Here is a 15,148-nt window from a genome sequence, read left to right as displayed (position 1 = left end):
CTGGCAAAACCATTGCAATACCCTAGATAATGCCAGCTTTCTCAGAATTGAATAATGCCTGGATAGTCTTAATGATGAGTGTTGACACCATAGTACATAATGGGAATAATTGTAAGTATTTTCATTTCTATTATTAAAGATGATTCTAAGTCCATTTCTTTTCACATATGCAGATTTTTTTTCATTAACCACTCTGGGGGAAAAACTCAAAAATATTCCAAGAAATAAATTAATTTATTCAAAATTAATTAGATTCAATAGCAAAATCCAACATAGATTTGGAAATCATTTCTTAAAGATGAATTACTGAAGACCTGAAACCACATCAAATGGTAGTAGGTTAACTTTAATGCTGACGACAAACCTCTTGTTTTGTGTATGTCTAAGCAATCAATTGCAGGATTTACAAGCAACCAAAACATTAAAATATATTTATTATAATTCTAGATAAAAAATCAATTCTAGCAGTTATTCTTTTAAGTGTTTAGGCTTGGGCACACACAAACTCTTCCAACAATAAGGTTTGTCTCTTTTTTTCCCCCTCTCAGAAATTCTAATCATTTTCTAAAACTTTGAGTGTTCTAAGATAATTAAAGCATTTTCCAGTGGGATGACTTAAGTCAGGATGCTTTTAAACTATTCTTAGAATTTACTGACTAGTATTAGGTGGTAGTTGTAAAAGATTCTCTACAGTTAGACTTCTAGTTTCTGTATTGCTTTTGAGACTGATTAGATAATTGGGAATTACATTCTTTAACTCAGGGCATTAAGTGAAGGAAAAAATAGTAAAGCACAAAAACAAAATTTCTGATACTAAAAGCAGAAGAATGAAAGCCACTCTGCATGTATGCTCTGACATTTTCCAGGGAAGATTTAGGATTAAAATTGATTTCCCTAAAATAATTTATTTTAAGATATCATATAAGTGGAAGAACCAATTAAATTCATCTCATTTCTTAGATAGGAAACCAGCAAAACGTAGCAATCCATAAGAAGAGACTGAATTAGAACATCATCTGTGTATACAAAAGACAGTTGTGGAGTTGCAGTTCTCGTTCATAAACTGGAACATGCAAATTTCTATTAATCTTAATAATCTGAAACTCTTGCCAATGTTTTTACTACATTTGTCTTCTGATTCTCTAGTTTTAAAATAACAAAAAAAGCAACCTAGAAACTTGAAAACCCTCTGCCATTTCCCATATTTGTAAGAAAAGATTTAAGAGGTCTTAGGAATTGTGCTACTGAAAACGACATTCCTGTAAAGTTGAGGGGACAAAAGATATTATGAACTAGGAAAAGAAAATGCTTCTACTTTCTTAGTTATTAGAGAACTGTGAAAAAGCAGTAGATGATATTGTTTATGTGATGAAATAAGCACATTTACTCAGTGGCATGGGTAAATGTGTTTACACTAGAGTTACAAATTTTTAAACCTTTTTAAGTATGAGATAACTAAGTTGGTAGATCAAACAGTCAAAATAAAAGCTATTACTCCCTGACTGACAACAGTAACAAGGGCACAGGAACTGACTCTCCTTGCAATATGTGTTAACCCTTCCATGGCTACTTGTCATAAAACCACTGAGCCTTCAGTGGCAATTCAATACCAACTCACGTAACAGGTGCTTAAATATATTGATTGAGAACGAATGACTCTCAGAGACCAAGTAGTCCACACAAACTTAGTTTCTCAGTCCTTCCTTACCTTTACTGGGATCCCCCAGGATTGGCTTTGAGGCACAGTGAAAATCAAGAGATATATCCACACTACCTACTGCCAAGACTTTACTTGGGTTACATTACATTCGAATAACCTAGAATCATTAAAAATAATATGAGTAACATTGATTGTTTTCGTTAACCTTTTTTTTTTTTTTTGAAAATGAGTTTCGCTCTTGTTGCCCAGGCTGAAGTGCAATGGCGTGATCTCGGCTCACTGCATCCTCTGCCTCCTGGGTTCAAGCAATTCTCCTGCCTCAGCCTTCCGAGTAGCCGGGACTACAGGTGTGTGCCACCACACCCAGCTAATTTTTGTACCCTTAGTAAAGACAGGGTTTCACCATGTTGGCCAGGATGGTCTTGATCTCTTGACCTCGTGATCTGCCTGCCTCGGCCTCCCAAAGTGCTGGGATTACAGGCGCGAGCCACTGCGCCCGACCCTGTTTTCGTTAATATTATCACATCAGCTTACTCTACAAGGAATTGTGCTAAGTGTTTACACAGATTATTGAATCTATTCCTCCAATAGGTACAGTACTATTTTTTCTTCATTTTTCAAAAAGGAAACCAAGGCACAGAGATATTAGATGCCTTGTCCAGAGTCACACAGACAACAGAGTTGTTGAATAGGATTTGAACCCAAGGTGTCTAAGTTCAGAGCTTGGGTGCTTAAATACTACACTATATGTTCTCATAACAATTGTTAGAAGTATTCTATAGTAAATGTAACTATCTACTTTGAGAGATTTTGTTGTTAATATCAAACATGCCCCACAATCTACCAGTTTAAAAGATGATATTCTTAATAACTCTTCTCCACCCTTTCTAAAGAGCTGACATGTCATCTGTATTGTTTTTTAAATGCCCCAAATAACTCTTTACCTTATAACACTCAACACTGGTATCTGATTCTACAACATGCATTTCAAAATTGTTCAGTCTTGGCCTACAAGAATGCTCTACTGAAATAAATGGCATGTATGAGCAGGAAAAAAAGTCCTTTCTTCTTAAGGAGACAGCTGCTCTTTGTAAAATGTTGCTTGGCTTGGGGAAATCACATTATAATGGCTGGGAGGAGTGAGAACTGACACAGTACTAGGGAACTAGGATTGTTTTGTTTTTCTTCCTTCTGCCACTGACTTAAGCTTACTGAACAAAACATAACTATCCCTTTAGCATTGGCACACAGAATCAGCTGTGACAAACCTTTTCCATGAATAAACCAAAGCATACATTTCAATTAGTTCTGGGATTTAAAAAAAAAAGCTTCCGAAAGATCAACTTGGTGAAAATCAGTAAGAGAGACTATTCTTCCTAAGGAAAGGCCTCCATTGAGCAGGCAATAGAAGAAAAAGTCTATATTGGAAATCTTAGTGGTTTCACACATTAAATGTTTTCTTGCTCACACAAAGTCCAATGAACAGGAGACAGGAGTAGTAGCAGCTCTGCTCCATAGTCATTCAGAAATCCAGGTTGCAGAGAATCTGCCATCTGCAATGCCTGGTTACCCTAGGTATCAATATCCAGCTGACAGAGGAGGGAGTGACACACTTCTACACCTGACCCATACAACTTCCCATGTGCTATCCTTTCCTCCTATCATTTCTGCTTTTATTCCGCTGGCCAGAATTAACCACATGGTCATACTTAACTGCAAGGGAGACAGGGAAATAAAATCTAGCTGCATGTCCACGAAGAAAAGGAAACAGAGATGGTGAGTAGCAAGCTAGTCTCTCTGTCAGAGTTGGGGCTACTAACAGCAATGGACCTCCCACAAATGGCAGAGGATCCTACAAAGAGCAATGGACTTAGCAGCAGCAGCAGCATGGATCTGTGTGCTGCACAAAAGAGAGTTTATATAAGACATGCAATAATTTGTGTTAAAAGCCAACATTCCCACACCTATCAATGTATAGGACTGCAAGAATCCCCTTCATGCATTCAACAGTATTTATTGCGCATCTATATTATGTGCCAGATACCCTGCTAGGCTTTGAAAATATGATAATATGCAAAATAATGTCCCCAGCCACCAAGGAGCTTACAGTCTGGCAGGTGAAAGGGGGAAGGATTTATCTAAAGGGGAAGCAGACTGAACTTGAGAACAGACATATCCAGCACCCAGCAGAGGGCTGACATGTAACAGCAGCTGAACAAAAAGACATTGAACTGAAACAGGGTAGGCAGTGGTCTACATGTTGGGATATGACAAAGAAAGCATTTATGGATAAAAGGTACCCTGGGTAAGGTTGGAGAAAACTTCCAAATCCCATATATAAGTAAAAGTGGACAGAGGAAATAAAATAGTAGATCTCTTCTATAAGCTCTAGCTTGCAAACTTAAAAAAAATATGAGTTGCTTAAAAAAAGTCTATAACTGATGCAACAATGTTCTGGGGGGACCTCGTGAATTTTACATGCTGGCATTATGCCTTTGGCATACCTTTAGGTTTTAGGGGACTACCACCCAAAACCCAGGGAGTTTAATGTTAAGACGTGGCAACATTATACTACACACCCAGTGTTTTCCCACCTGAAGCCACACATGAGAACTGCTTTTCTATCAGCCAATAAAGATTTCACTTATCTTCCCCAAAGATAACTTTATTAACAGTGTGCACTGACTAGTCACGTTTCCCTTACGCTTTGGTCATTAGGCTTCAGCCTAATTCACAGCCAGGCTTTAATGCATAATTGAGGTTTAACTCCTTAGAATAGAATCTTTTAAATTATATTTTCTCTGATCCTGATTTATATTTATTTACAATTTATTTTACTTTTTTGTATGTTTTCTAACATTTATTAGAAGCTAACTGTGGATCAGGTACTGTGCTAAATACTTTGCATGGATTAGTGTATTTAATACTCATGTCAACCTGTCCTATAACTCAAGAGTCTGTGGCTTAGAGAGATTAAGCATTTTGCCCAAAGACACAGAGCTTATAGGTAGGGGAGTTAGAATTCAAACCCAGATAGTCTAATTCAAGCCTTAGCACTTTATGGCTTCTGGATTATTGCATATTTTGGTAATCTGCCTCAGCTAACCTATAGAGTGAGAAGAGGGTATAAGTACTAATTAAAATACATGGATGTTTTTACAGATGTGTTATGGATGGCAAGATGTCATCCTAGGAAGAGCTATCATAATCAAGGTTCAGCTTTAAATTTAATTTTCAAATTTTCTTCAGATACTTATAAGTTTTTGAGATAGAATTTCTTACATCATTCAAAAGATTTAAAAATTATAAACTACTAACTATAGAACATGATACAGGGGGCTGAAAAATGAATTAAGCAACAAGCATTAATAGTGTATCTTCCTATATGTACATCTCTTTGGAGAACTGAAAAAGTATAAGCATGGCCTTTATGTTCAAGGGTTTAAACTAAGTTAGAAAATAAAACTAGTATTTCTTCCCCATGCTCTTCCAGAGCATAAGAGGAGGAAAATGTGCTTTGTTTGTTGTTGCTTTGAGATAGGGTCTCACTGTGTCGCCCAGGCTGGAATGCAGTGCTGCAATCATAGGTCACTGCAGCTTCAACCTTTTGGGGTCAAGCAATCCTTCCACCTGAGCCTCCCCAGTAGCTGGGACCACAGGCGCACACCACCATGCCCAGCTGATTTTTAAATATTTTGTAGAGACAGGGTCTCCCTAGGTTGCCCAGGCTGAAATCATGGTTCTTACTTGGCTGAATAAGCATGCTAAATAAGACAACCAGAATAACGCTTTATAAATGTCAGCTCAAGTCCCCCTAACTGATGACATTAAAAAAACATCTTTCTTCAAAATCTTAACCCGACTCCCACTGATAGAGCATCCTACAGAGAGAGAGCTGACCCAGACCTCGTTTTCACTTCTCAGTGCTGGAGTCATTAATTCAAGTTAACTCAAAAGTACCTCTTTAGTTATAGCAGCCCCTAGGTGAGTTTTACTCTCCTGAGATACATTTTAATAGCAAGGATAATTCTGATTCTTGCTCAGAACTAACACTAACACTCATCTCTGAGTTTTGCAAGGATTTGCAACCAACACCCACACAGGAAGGAGAATAACAAGTTTGGGCTTTATTTTAATCAAATATTTATATTCTTGATCAAAATCATGAATGTTTAATTGTTCTTTGTACAAAACAAAAGGAGAAAATTCCTATGGGTTTTTAAAATGAGATCTTGAGAAATAAACTATTCACCACCACTACCATCCAGCAATGCTTTTAGGCACTTAGACTCCCTGTCTCTTTTTTAAATACACTGCAGATTTCTTATAGGGAGGAAATATGTTTTCTGCCTCTTTATATGGTATTACGTTGCCTACTGAATAACGTTTGCTGCAAATGGTAGCTGAATTGCTAAAAAGATATAGCTGCAAGAGAATATTTACTGAACATGAGAAAGATCATGGGAAAGAAATAACCTCACAATTCCAAACAGCATCCAGGAGTCTTACCTTGATCCCCCAGTAAAGGCCTGAATAGCCTCCTTCCTATAGGCCTGGGGAAGAGGAAATTTGTTTCTTCACAAACTCTTCTGCTAATTATTATGAACATGGCCTGAGAGGACAATCAAGAAACTCCAAGACTGAAGATAACCAGGAATCCTCCACCAGCAGTTACATGCAACCCCAAAGAGGAAGGGCTGGGTAGCGGGGGCTATAGAATGAGGCACATCTTTTGTGTCCTCCCTTTCAGCTACTCACTAGATAGTACTAGTTCTCGTGGTGTTTTGGGGATAAAGCAAGGGTGGTAGGATAAAGAGACGGACTTTGCTTATTTTTTTTTTTTAAGGAAGACCCTCTTGTATGGTTCTGGCTGGGAACCAAAAAACAGAAGTGCTGATTTTTCAGAGTCAAGATGCCCAGTGATGACAGACAACATCCCATTCCCCAGCCTTCCCCTTCTCCAGACTAGGTCTTTGGCGATCAACAAGTAACATTTCCAGTCAAGGAATTAAGGGCTATATATTGTGAGAGTGGGCTTGTCCTATAATGAAATCATTCAGTGTTTTGTTTTAATCATGTCCTGCCTTACTGCATCCTAAATAGAGTCTCCTTTAAGCACAGGGACTTTAAAGCCATTTGGACGAGCCTTGTAAAGACAGACGAATCCAAACTAGCAAAACAAACCTCTTCAGTCAGAAATGTATTTCTGTGATGCAGGGTTTATTCCACATGAATAATCCACTGTTTTCCATGGGGTGGGCATGGGTCAAACAAAGGCAAGGGATTTTGATTTTGTTGTACAGTCAAAATACTCAGCACTCACTTCTGCCAGGGAATGAAACCATCTCCTCCAACATTAGAAACAAAGAGCTCTGTGGAAAGTGGTCACAGAGCCCTCTGTTGGACTAGCAGGCTGTATTTACAGATCCTCTTCCCTGGCTTCACACCAATAACTAGGTTTCTACTGGTATAAGGGAGAATAAAATGAAACACAGAAGTATGTATCGTAGCTTGCCCTAGGAAGCAGAATTCCTGTTTAGATTCAGAACATGGCCAGCTCCCTAAATCCTGGGATAATACCCCTGAGGTGCATACAAGTATTATAAAAACATGTCCTATGTTGGCAGCTTGAGATGATAAATGCTTCAAGCCCTAGCCCCAGCACACCACTTATGCTCCCTGAAGAGGCCATTCTGTTCTCTTCTGTGCCTTCGCACGCAGCTCTTCCCCCATGCTGGAATGCCTACTCTCTTTAGGCCACCTGGTAGATTCCTATTCGCTCTTCAGAATCTGGCTTATGTGATTTTTGTAGGCAATTTTTCAATACAGTCTTCATCCTCCCACTCCCTGCTTCACAAAGTTAATTATTCTTCTTAGGGTAAGCTCCTTATCTGTTAACTAGCAAATTTTTCTATGATTCCATCTAACATGCTGTATAGTTATTATGTGTTTACACATCTGGCTTCCAGAACAGATGGTGAGACCTTGGGGCCTGAGTTAATATATGTATGTATTTTATTACATTCTCAGCACCCAGCATGCTGCCTGGCTCTTAGTCACCATTTAATACGTCTTTAATAAATTAACAGGAAAAATGCGTTTTTAAATTCACACAGCATTTGTTTTTTCCTCTTATAAAATTATTCTGTTGTTCTTTAATCATTTCATGAATGTTCTCTTTTCTTGAGTCACTTATGGAAACCGTCCTTTCCCACCTAATTCATTTTAAACTAAAAGGAGAAAAAAGTTATATCCATATATTATTATAATATATAGTTGTTTCTTTTCTGTAGGTATACAAATCTTTATTTATAGATTCTGCACACTGTAGCATACCAATAAATAAAGCGATTAAGCCAGGTCAGGATAGAACAGGAACCAGAGGTGGGAAATCCTAAGAACTGTGTTGCATATATTACCTTGTTATTGAATCATTCTTACCTGCAGTTGCAGTTTAATGCATTGTTATTCTTTTTTATTATTATTACTATAAGTTTTAGGGTACATGTGCACAAGGTGCAGGTTTGTTACATATGTATGCATGTGCCATGTTGGTGTGCTGTACCCATTAACTCGTCATTTAACATTAGGTATATCTCCTAATGCTATCCCTCCCCACTCCCCCAACCCCACAACAGGCCCCAGTGTGTGATGTTCCCCTTCCTGTGTCCATGTGTTCTCATTGTGCAATTCCCACCTATGAGTGAGAACATGCAGTGTTTGGTTTTTTGTCCTTGCGATAGTTTACTGAGAATGATGGTTTCCAGCTTCATCCACGTCCCTACAAAGGACATGAACTCATCATGTTTTATGGCTGCATAGTATTCCATGGTGTATATGTGCCACATTTTCTTAATCCAGTCTATCATTGTTGGATATTTGGGTTGGTTCCAAGTCTTTGCTATTGTGAATAGTGCCACAATAAATATACGTGTGCATGTGTCTTTATAGCAGCATGATTTATAGTCCTTTGGGTATATACCCAGTAATGGGATGGCTGGGTCAAATGGTATTTCTAGCTCTAGATCCCTGAGGAATCACCACACTGACTTCCACAATGGTTGAACTAGTTCACAGTCCCACCAACAGTGTAAAAGTGTTCCTATTTCTCCACATCCTCTCCAGCACCTGTTGTTTCCTGACTTTTTAATGATCACCATTCTAACTGGTATGAGATGGTATCTTATTGTGGTTTTGATTTGCATTTCTCTGATGGCCAGTGATGATGAGCATTTTTTCATGTGTCTTTTGGCTGCATAAATGTCTTCTTTTGAGAAGTGTCTGTTCTTTTCCTTCACCCACTTTTTGATGGGGTTGTTTTCTTCTTGTAAATTTGTTTGAGTTCATTGTAGATTCTGGATATTAGCCCTTTGTCAGATGACTAGATTGCAAAAATTTTCTCCCATTCTGTAGGTTGCCTGTTCACTCTGATGGTAGTTTTTTTTGATGTGCAGAAGCTCTTTAATTAGATCCCATTTGTCAATTTTGGCTTTTGTTGCCATTGCTTTTGGTGTTTTAGTCATGAATTCCTTGCCCATGCCTATGTCCTGAATGGTATTGCCTAGGTTTTCTTCTAGGGTTTTTATAGTTTTAGGTCTAACATTTAAGCCTTTAATCCATCTTGAATTAATTTTTGTATAAGGTGTAAGGAAGGGATCCAGTTTCCGCTTTCTACATATGGCTAGCCAGTTTTCCCAGCACCATTTATTAAATACGGAATCCTTTCCCCATTGCTTGTTTTTGTCAGGTTTGTCAAAGATCAGATAGTTGTAGATATGCGGCATTATTTCTGAGGACTCTGTTCTGTTCCATTGGTCTATATCTCTGTTTTGGTACCAGTACCATGCTGTTTTGGTTACTGTAGCCTTGTAGTATAGTTTGAAGCCTATTAGCATGACACCTCCAGCTTTGTTCTTTTGGCTTAGGATTGTCTTGGCAATGCGGGCTCTATTTTGGTTCCATATGAACTTTAAAGTAGTTTTTTCCAATTTCTGTGAAGAAAGTCATTGGTAGCTTGATGGGGATGGCATTGAATCTATAAATTACCTTGGGCAGTATGGCCATTTTCACAATAGTGATTCTTCCAACCCATGAGCATGGAATGTTCTTCCATTTGTTTATATCCTCTTTTATTTCATTGAGTAGTGGTTTGTAGTTCTCCTTGAAGAGGTCCTTCACATCCCTTGTAAGTTGGATTCCTAGGTATTTTATTCTCTTTGAAGCAATTGTGAATGGGAGTTCACTCATGATTTGGCTCTCTGTTTGTCTGTTATTGGTGTATAAGAATGCTTGTGATTTTTGTACATTGATTTTGTATCCTGAGACTTTGCTGAAGTTGCCTATCAGCTTAAGGAGATTTTGAGCTGAGACAATGGGGTTTTCTAGATATACAATCATGTCATCTGCAAACAGGGACAATTTGACTTCCTCTTTTCCTAATTGAATACCCTTTATTTGCTTCTCCTGCCTGATTTCCCTGGCCAGAACTTCCAACACTATGTTGAATAGGAGTGGTGTGAGAGGGCATCCCTGTCTTGTGCCAGTTTTCAAAGGGAATGCTTCCAGTTTTTGCCCATTATGATATTGGCTGTGGGTTTGTCATAGATAGCTCTTATTATTTTGAGACACGTCCCATCAATACCTAATTTATTGAGAGTTTTTAGCATGAAGGGTTGTTGAATTTTGTCAAAGGCCTTTTCTGCATCTATTGAGATAATCATGTGTTTTTTGTTGTTGGTTCTGTTTATATGCTGGATTACGTTTATTGATTTGCATATGTTGAACCAGCCTTGCATCCCAGGGATGAAGCCCACTTGATCATGGTGGATAAGCTTTTTGATGTGCTGCTGGATTCGGTTTGCCACTATTTTATTGAGGATTTTTGCATTGATGTTCATCAGGGATATTGGTCTAAAATTCTCTTTTTTTGTTGTGTCTCTGCCAGGCTTTGGTATCAGGATGATGCTGGCCTCATAAAATGAGTTAGGGAGGATTCCCTCTTTTTCTATGGACTGGAATAGTTTCAGAAGGAATGGTACCAGCTCCTCCTTGTACCTCTGGTAGAATTTGGCTGTGAATCCGTCTGATCCTGGACTTTTTTTGGTTGGTGAGCTATTAATTACTGCCTCAATTTCAGAGCCTGTTATTGGTCTATTCAGAGATTCAACTTCTTCCTGGTATAGTGTTGGGAGGTTATTTGTGTCGAGGAATTCATCCATTTTGTCTAGATTTTCAAGTTTATTTGCATAGGGGTGTTTATAGTATTCTCTGATGGTAGTTTGTATTTCTGTGGGATTGGTGGTGATATCCCCTTTATCATTTTTTATTGCGTCTATTTGATTCTTCTCTCTTTTTTTCTTTATTAGTCTTGCTAGCGGTCTATCAATTTTGTTGATCTTTTCAAAAAACCAGCTCCTGGATTCATGGATTTTTTTGAAGGGTTTTTTGTGTCTTTATTTCCTTCATTTCTGCTCTGACCTTAGTTATTTCTTGCCTTCTGCTAGCTTTTGAATGTGTTTGCTCTTGCTTCTCTAGTTCTTTTAATTGTGATGTTAGGGTGTCAATTTTAGATCTTTCCTGCTTTCTCTTGTGGGCATTTAGTGCTATAAATTTCCCTCTACACACTGCTTTGAATGTGTCCCAGATTCTGGTGTGTTGTGTCTTTGTTCTCATTGGTTTCAAAGAACATCTTTATTTCTGACTTCATTTCGTTATGTACCCAGTAGTCATTTAGGAGCAGGTTGTTCAGTTTCCATGTACTTGAGTGGTTTTGAGTGAGTTTGTTAATCCTGAGTTCTAGTTTGATTGCATTGTGGTCTGAGAGACAGTTTGTTATAATTTCTGTTCTTTTACATTTGCTGAGGAGTGCTTTACTTCCAACTATGTGGTCACTTTTGGAATAGGTGTGGTGCTGAAAAGAATGTATATTCTGTTGATTTGGGGTGGAGAGTTCTGTAGATGTCTATTAGGTCTGCTTGGTGCAGAGCTGAGTTCAATTCCTGGATATCCTTGTTGACTTTCTGTCTTGTTGATCTGTCTAATGTTGACAGTGGGGTGTTAAAAGTCTCCCATTATTATTGTGTGGGAGTCTAAGTCTCTTTGTAGGTCTCTAAGGACTTGCTTTATGAATCTGGGTGCTCCTGTATTGGGTGCATATATATTTAGGATAGTTAGCTCTTCTTGTTGAATTGATCCATTTACCATTATGTAATGGCCTTGTCTCTTTTGATCTTTGTTGGTTTAAAGTCTGTTTTATCAGAGACTAGGATTGCGACCCCTGCTTTTTTTGTTTTCCATTTGCTTGGTAGATCTTCCTCCATCCCTTTATTCTGAGCCTATGTGTGTCTCTGCACATGAGATGGGTTTCCTGAATACAGCACACTGATGGGTCTTGACTCTTTATCCAATTTGCCAGTCTGTGTATTTTAATTGGAGCATTTAGCCCACTTACATTTAAGGTTAATATTGTTATCTGTGAATTTGATCCTGTCATTATGATGTTAGCTGGTTATTTTGCTCGTTAGTTGATGCAGTTTCTTCCTGGCCTCGATGGTCTTTACAATTTGGCATGTTTTTGCAGTGGCTGGTACCAGTTGTTCCTTTCTATGTTTAGTGCTTCCTTCAGGAGCTCTTTTAGGGAAGGCCTGGTGGTGACAAAATCTCTCAGCATTTGCTTGTCTGTGAAGTATTTTATTTCTCCTTCATTATAAAGCTTAATTTGGCTGGATGTGAAATTCTGGGTTGAAAATTCTTTTCTTTAAGAATGTTGAATATTGGCCCCCACTCTCTTTTGTCCTGTAGAGTTTCTGCCAAGAGATCAGCTGTTAGTCTGATGGGCTTCCCTTTGTGGGTTACCCGACCTTTCTCTCTGGCTGCCCTTAACATTTCTTCCTTCATTTCAGCTTTGGTGAATCTGACAATTATGTGTCTTGGAGTTGCTCTTCTTGAGGAGTATCTTTGTGGCGTTCTCTGTATTTCCTGAATTTGAATGTTGGCCTGTCTTGCTAGATTGGGGAAGTTCTCCTGGATAATATCCTGCAGAGTGTTTTCCAACTTGGTTCCATTCTCCCCGTCACTTTCAGGTACACCAATCAGACGTAGATTTGGTCTTTTCACATAGTCCCATATTTTTTGGAGGCTTTGTTCGTTTCTTTTTATTCCTTTTTCTCTAAACTTCTCTTTTTGCTTCATTTCATTCATTTGATCTTCCATCACTGATAACCTTTCTTCCAGTTGATCGAATCAGCTACTAAGGCTTGTGCATTCGTCACCTAGTTCTCGTCCCGTGGTTTTCAGCTCCATCAGGTCCTTTAAGGACTTCTCTGCATTGGTTATTCTAGTTAGCCATTCTTCTAATCTTTTTTCAAGGTTTTTAACTTCTTTGCCATGGGTTCGAACTTCCTCCTTTAACTCAGGGTAGTTTGATTGTCTGAAGCCTTCTTCTCTCAACTCGTCAAAGTCATTCTCCATCTAGCTTTGTTCCTTTGCTGGCGAGGAGCTGCGTTCCTTTGGAGGAGGAGAGGTTCTCTGATTTTTAGAGTTTCCAGTTTTTCTTCTCTGTTTCTTCCCCATCTTTGTGGTTTTATCTACCTTGGGTCTTTGATGATGGTGACGTACATATGGGGTTTTGGTGTGGATGTCCTTTCTGTTTGTTACTTTTCCTTCTAACAGTCAGGACCCTCAGCTGCAGATCTGTTGGAGTTTGCTGGAGGTCCACTTCAGACCCTGTTTGCCTGGGTATCAGCAGCAGAGGCTGCAGAACAGCAGATATTGGTGAACAGCAAATGTTGCTGCCTGATTGTTCCTCCGGAAGTTTTGTCTCAGAGGGGGTACCTGGCCATGTGAGGTATCAGTCTGCTCCTACTGGGGGTGCCTCCCAGTTAGGCTACTCAGGGGTCAGGGACCCACTTGAGGAGGCAGTCTGTCCATTCTCAGATCTCAAGCTGCGTGCTGGGAGAACCACTACTCTCTTCAAAGCTGTCAGACAGGGACATATAAGTCTGCAGAGGTTTCTGCTTCCTTTTGTTTGGCTATGCCCTGCCCCCAGAGGTGGAGTCTACTGAGGCAGGCAGGCCTCCTTGAGCTGCGGTGGGCTCCACCCAGTTCGTGCTTCCCAGCCGCTTTGTTTAACTACTCAAGCCTGGCCAATGGTGGGCGCCCCTCCCCCAGCCTCGCTGCCACCTTGCAGTTTGATCTCAGACTGCTGTGCTAGCAATGAGTGAGGCTCCGTGGGCGTAGGACCCTCTGAGCCAGGCGCGGGATATAATCTCCTGGTGTGCTGTTTGCTAAGACCGTTGGAAAAGCGCAGTATTAGGGTGGGAGTGACCCAATTTTCCAGGTGCTGTCTGTCACCCCTTTCCTTGGCTAGGAAAGGGAATTCCCTGACCCCTTGCACTTCCTGGGTGAGGCGATGCCTCGCCCTGCTTCAGCTCACACTTGGTGCGCTGCACCCACTGTCCTGCACCCACTGTCGACAATCCCCAGTGAGATGAACCCGGTACCTCACTTGGAAATGCAGAAATCATCTGTCTTCTGCGTCGCTCATGCTGGGAGCTGTAGACTGGAGCTGTTCCTATTTGGCCATCTTGGCTCCACCCTCCTGTTATTCTTAAATGACACAAAGCTGAGATGTGTGCCTCCCCTCAAGACTCTTCCAGAGTTCTAATTATTAGAAACAATAATTTCCTATTATAAGACCAAGTTTCCATTTTCTATATATTTGTAAACAAAATCTCCTTTCACTAGCTACACCATTGCATCAAATCTGAGAAAAGCATCTTAAAGTATATATATATATATATACTTGAATTTTATAATTATAATGTGAATATAAATTATATCTCCTTTCAATTAGGATAAGTTCCTTTTTCATTGTTATGATGGAATTTGATGAATGAGCTGGCATTTTGTACATTCTGTTTAGATGTATAATTATGAATCTTTCATCTTAAGAGATTGAAATTCTCAATCTTTCATCATGACAATTAATCACATTGATTATACTGCATTTGTCTCCTTCGGGTAAGGGAAAATGATAATGGCAATCTATAAAGCTAATGAAATTGTATATAATCACAGACTGTTTAGTGCAATTAAGGATTTAGTAGCCTGGGCTGTCACTCAACTCCAGCAATCTTGTCCTGAACCTTTATTTTAATCATGATGCCAATTAAGACTTTTCAGGATGTAGTCCGTACTATATGAGCTAACATGGTGATGAGCTTTGAATAGTAATCCATTTTTTCAGCACTCTTCAGCTACATGACAAGAGCCTTCTAGAAACTTTTTCAGTTGTGTCTTGATGGGAAACAGTACACTGAAGCAAAGAGAAGAACTCAGGGCAGGACATTTGAGCAGAGATTTTTTAAAGTTCACGGGAAAACAACAGTGTGGCTATAAAGCTTTAGTTATAAGTCACCAGATGTGATAAAAATAACTGAAGAGATAAAATAATTATGACAACAATCTTTTTTCAGTAACTATAGTTAA

The 15,148-nt window shown here is 39.1% G+C and overlaps 1 protein-coding gene across 3 annotated transcripts in view; it reads right to left on the bottom strand.

Moving 5' to 3' along the window:
* Positions 1 to 15,148, bottom strand: part of MFSD6 (major facilitator superfamily domain containing 6) — a 91,866-nt gene that overhangs the window by 16,386 nt on the left and 60,332 nt on the right. The gene's annotated exons all lie outside the window — the stretch shown is intronic.

Source organism: Nomascus leucogenys, chromosome 22a, assembly GCF_006542625.1.
Source record: "Nomascus leucogenys isolate Asia chromosome 22a, Asia_NLE_v1, whole genome shotgun sequence".
NCBI lineage: Eukaryota > Metazoa > Chordata > Mammalia > Primates > Hylobatidae > Nomascus > Nomascus leucogenys.
This window is presented reverse-complemented; position numbering and strand designations above follow the sequence as displayed.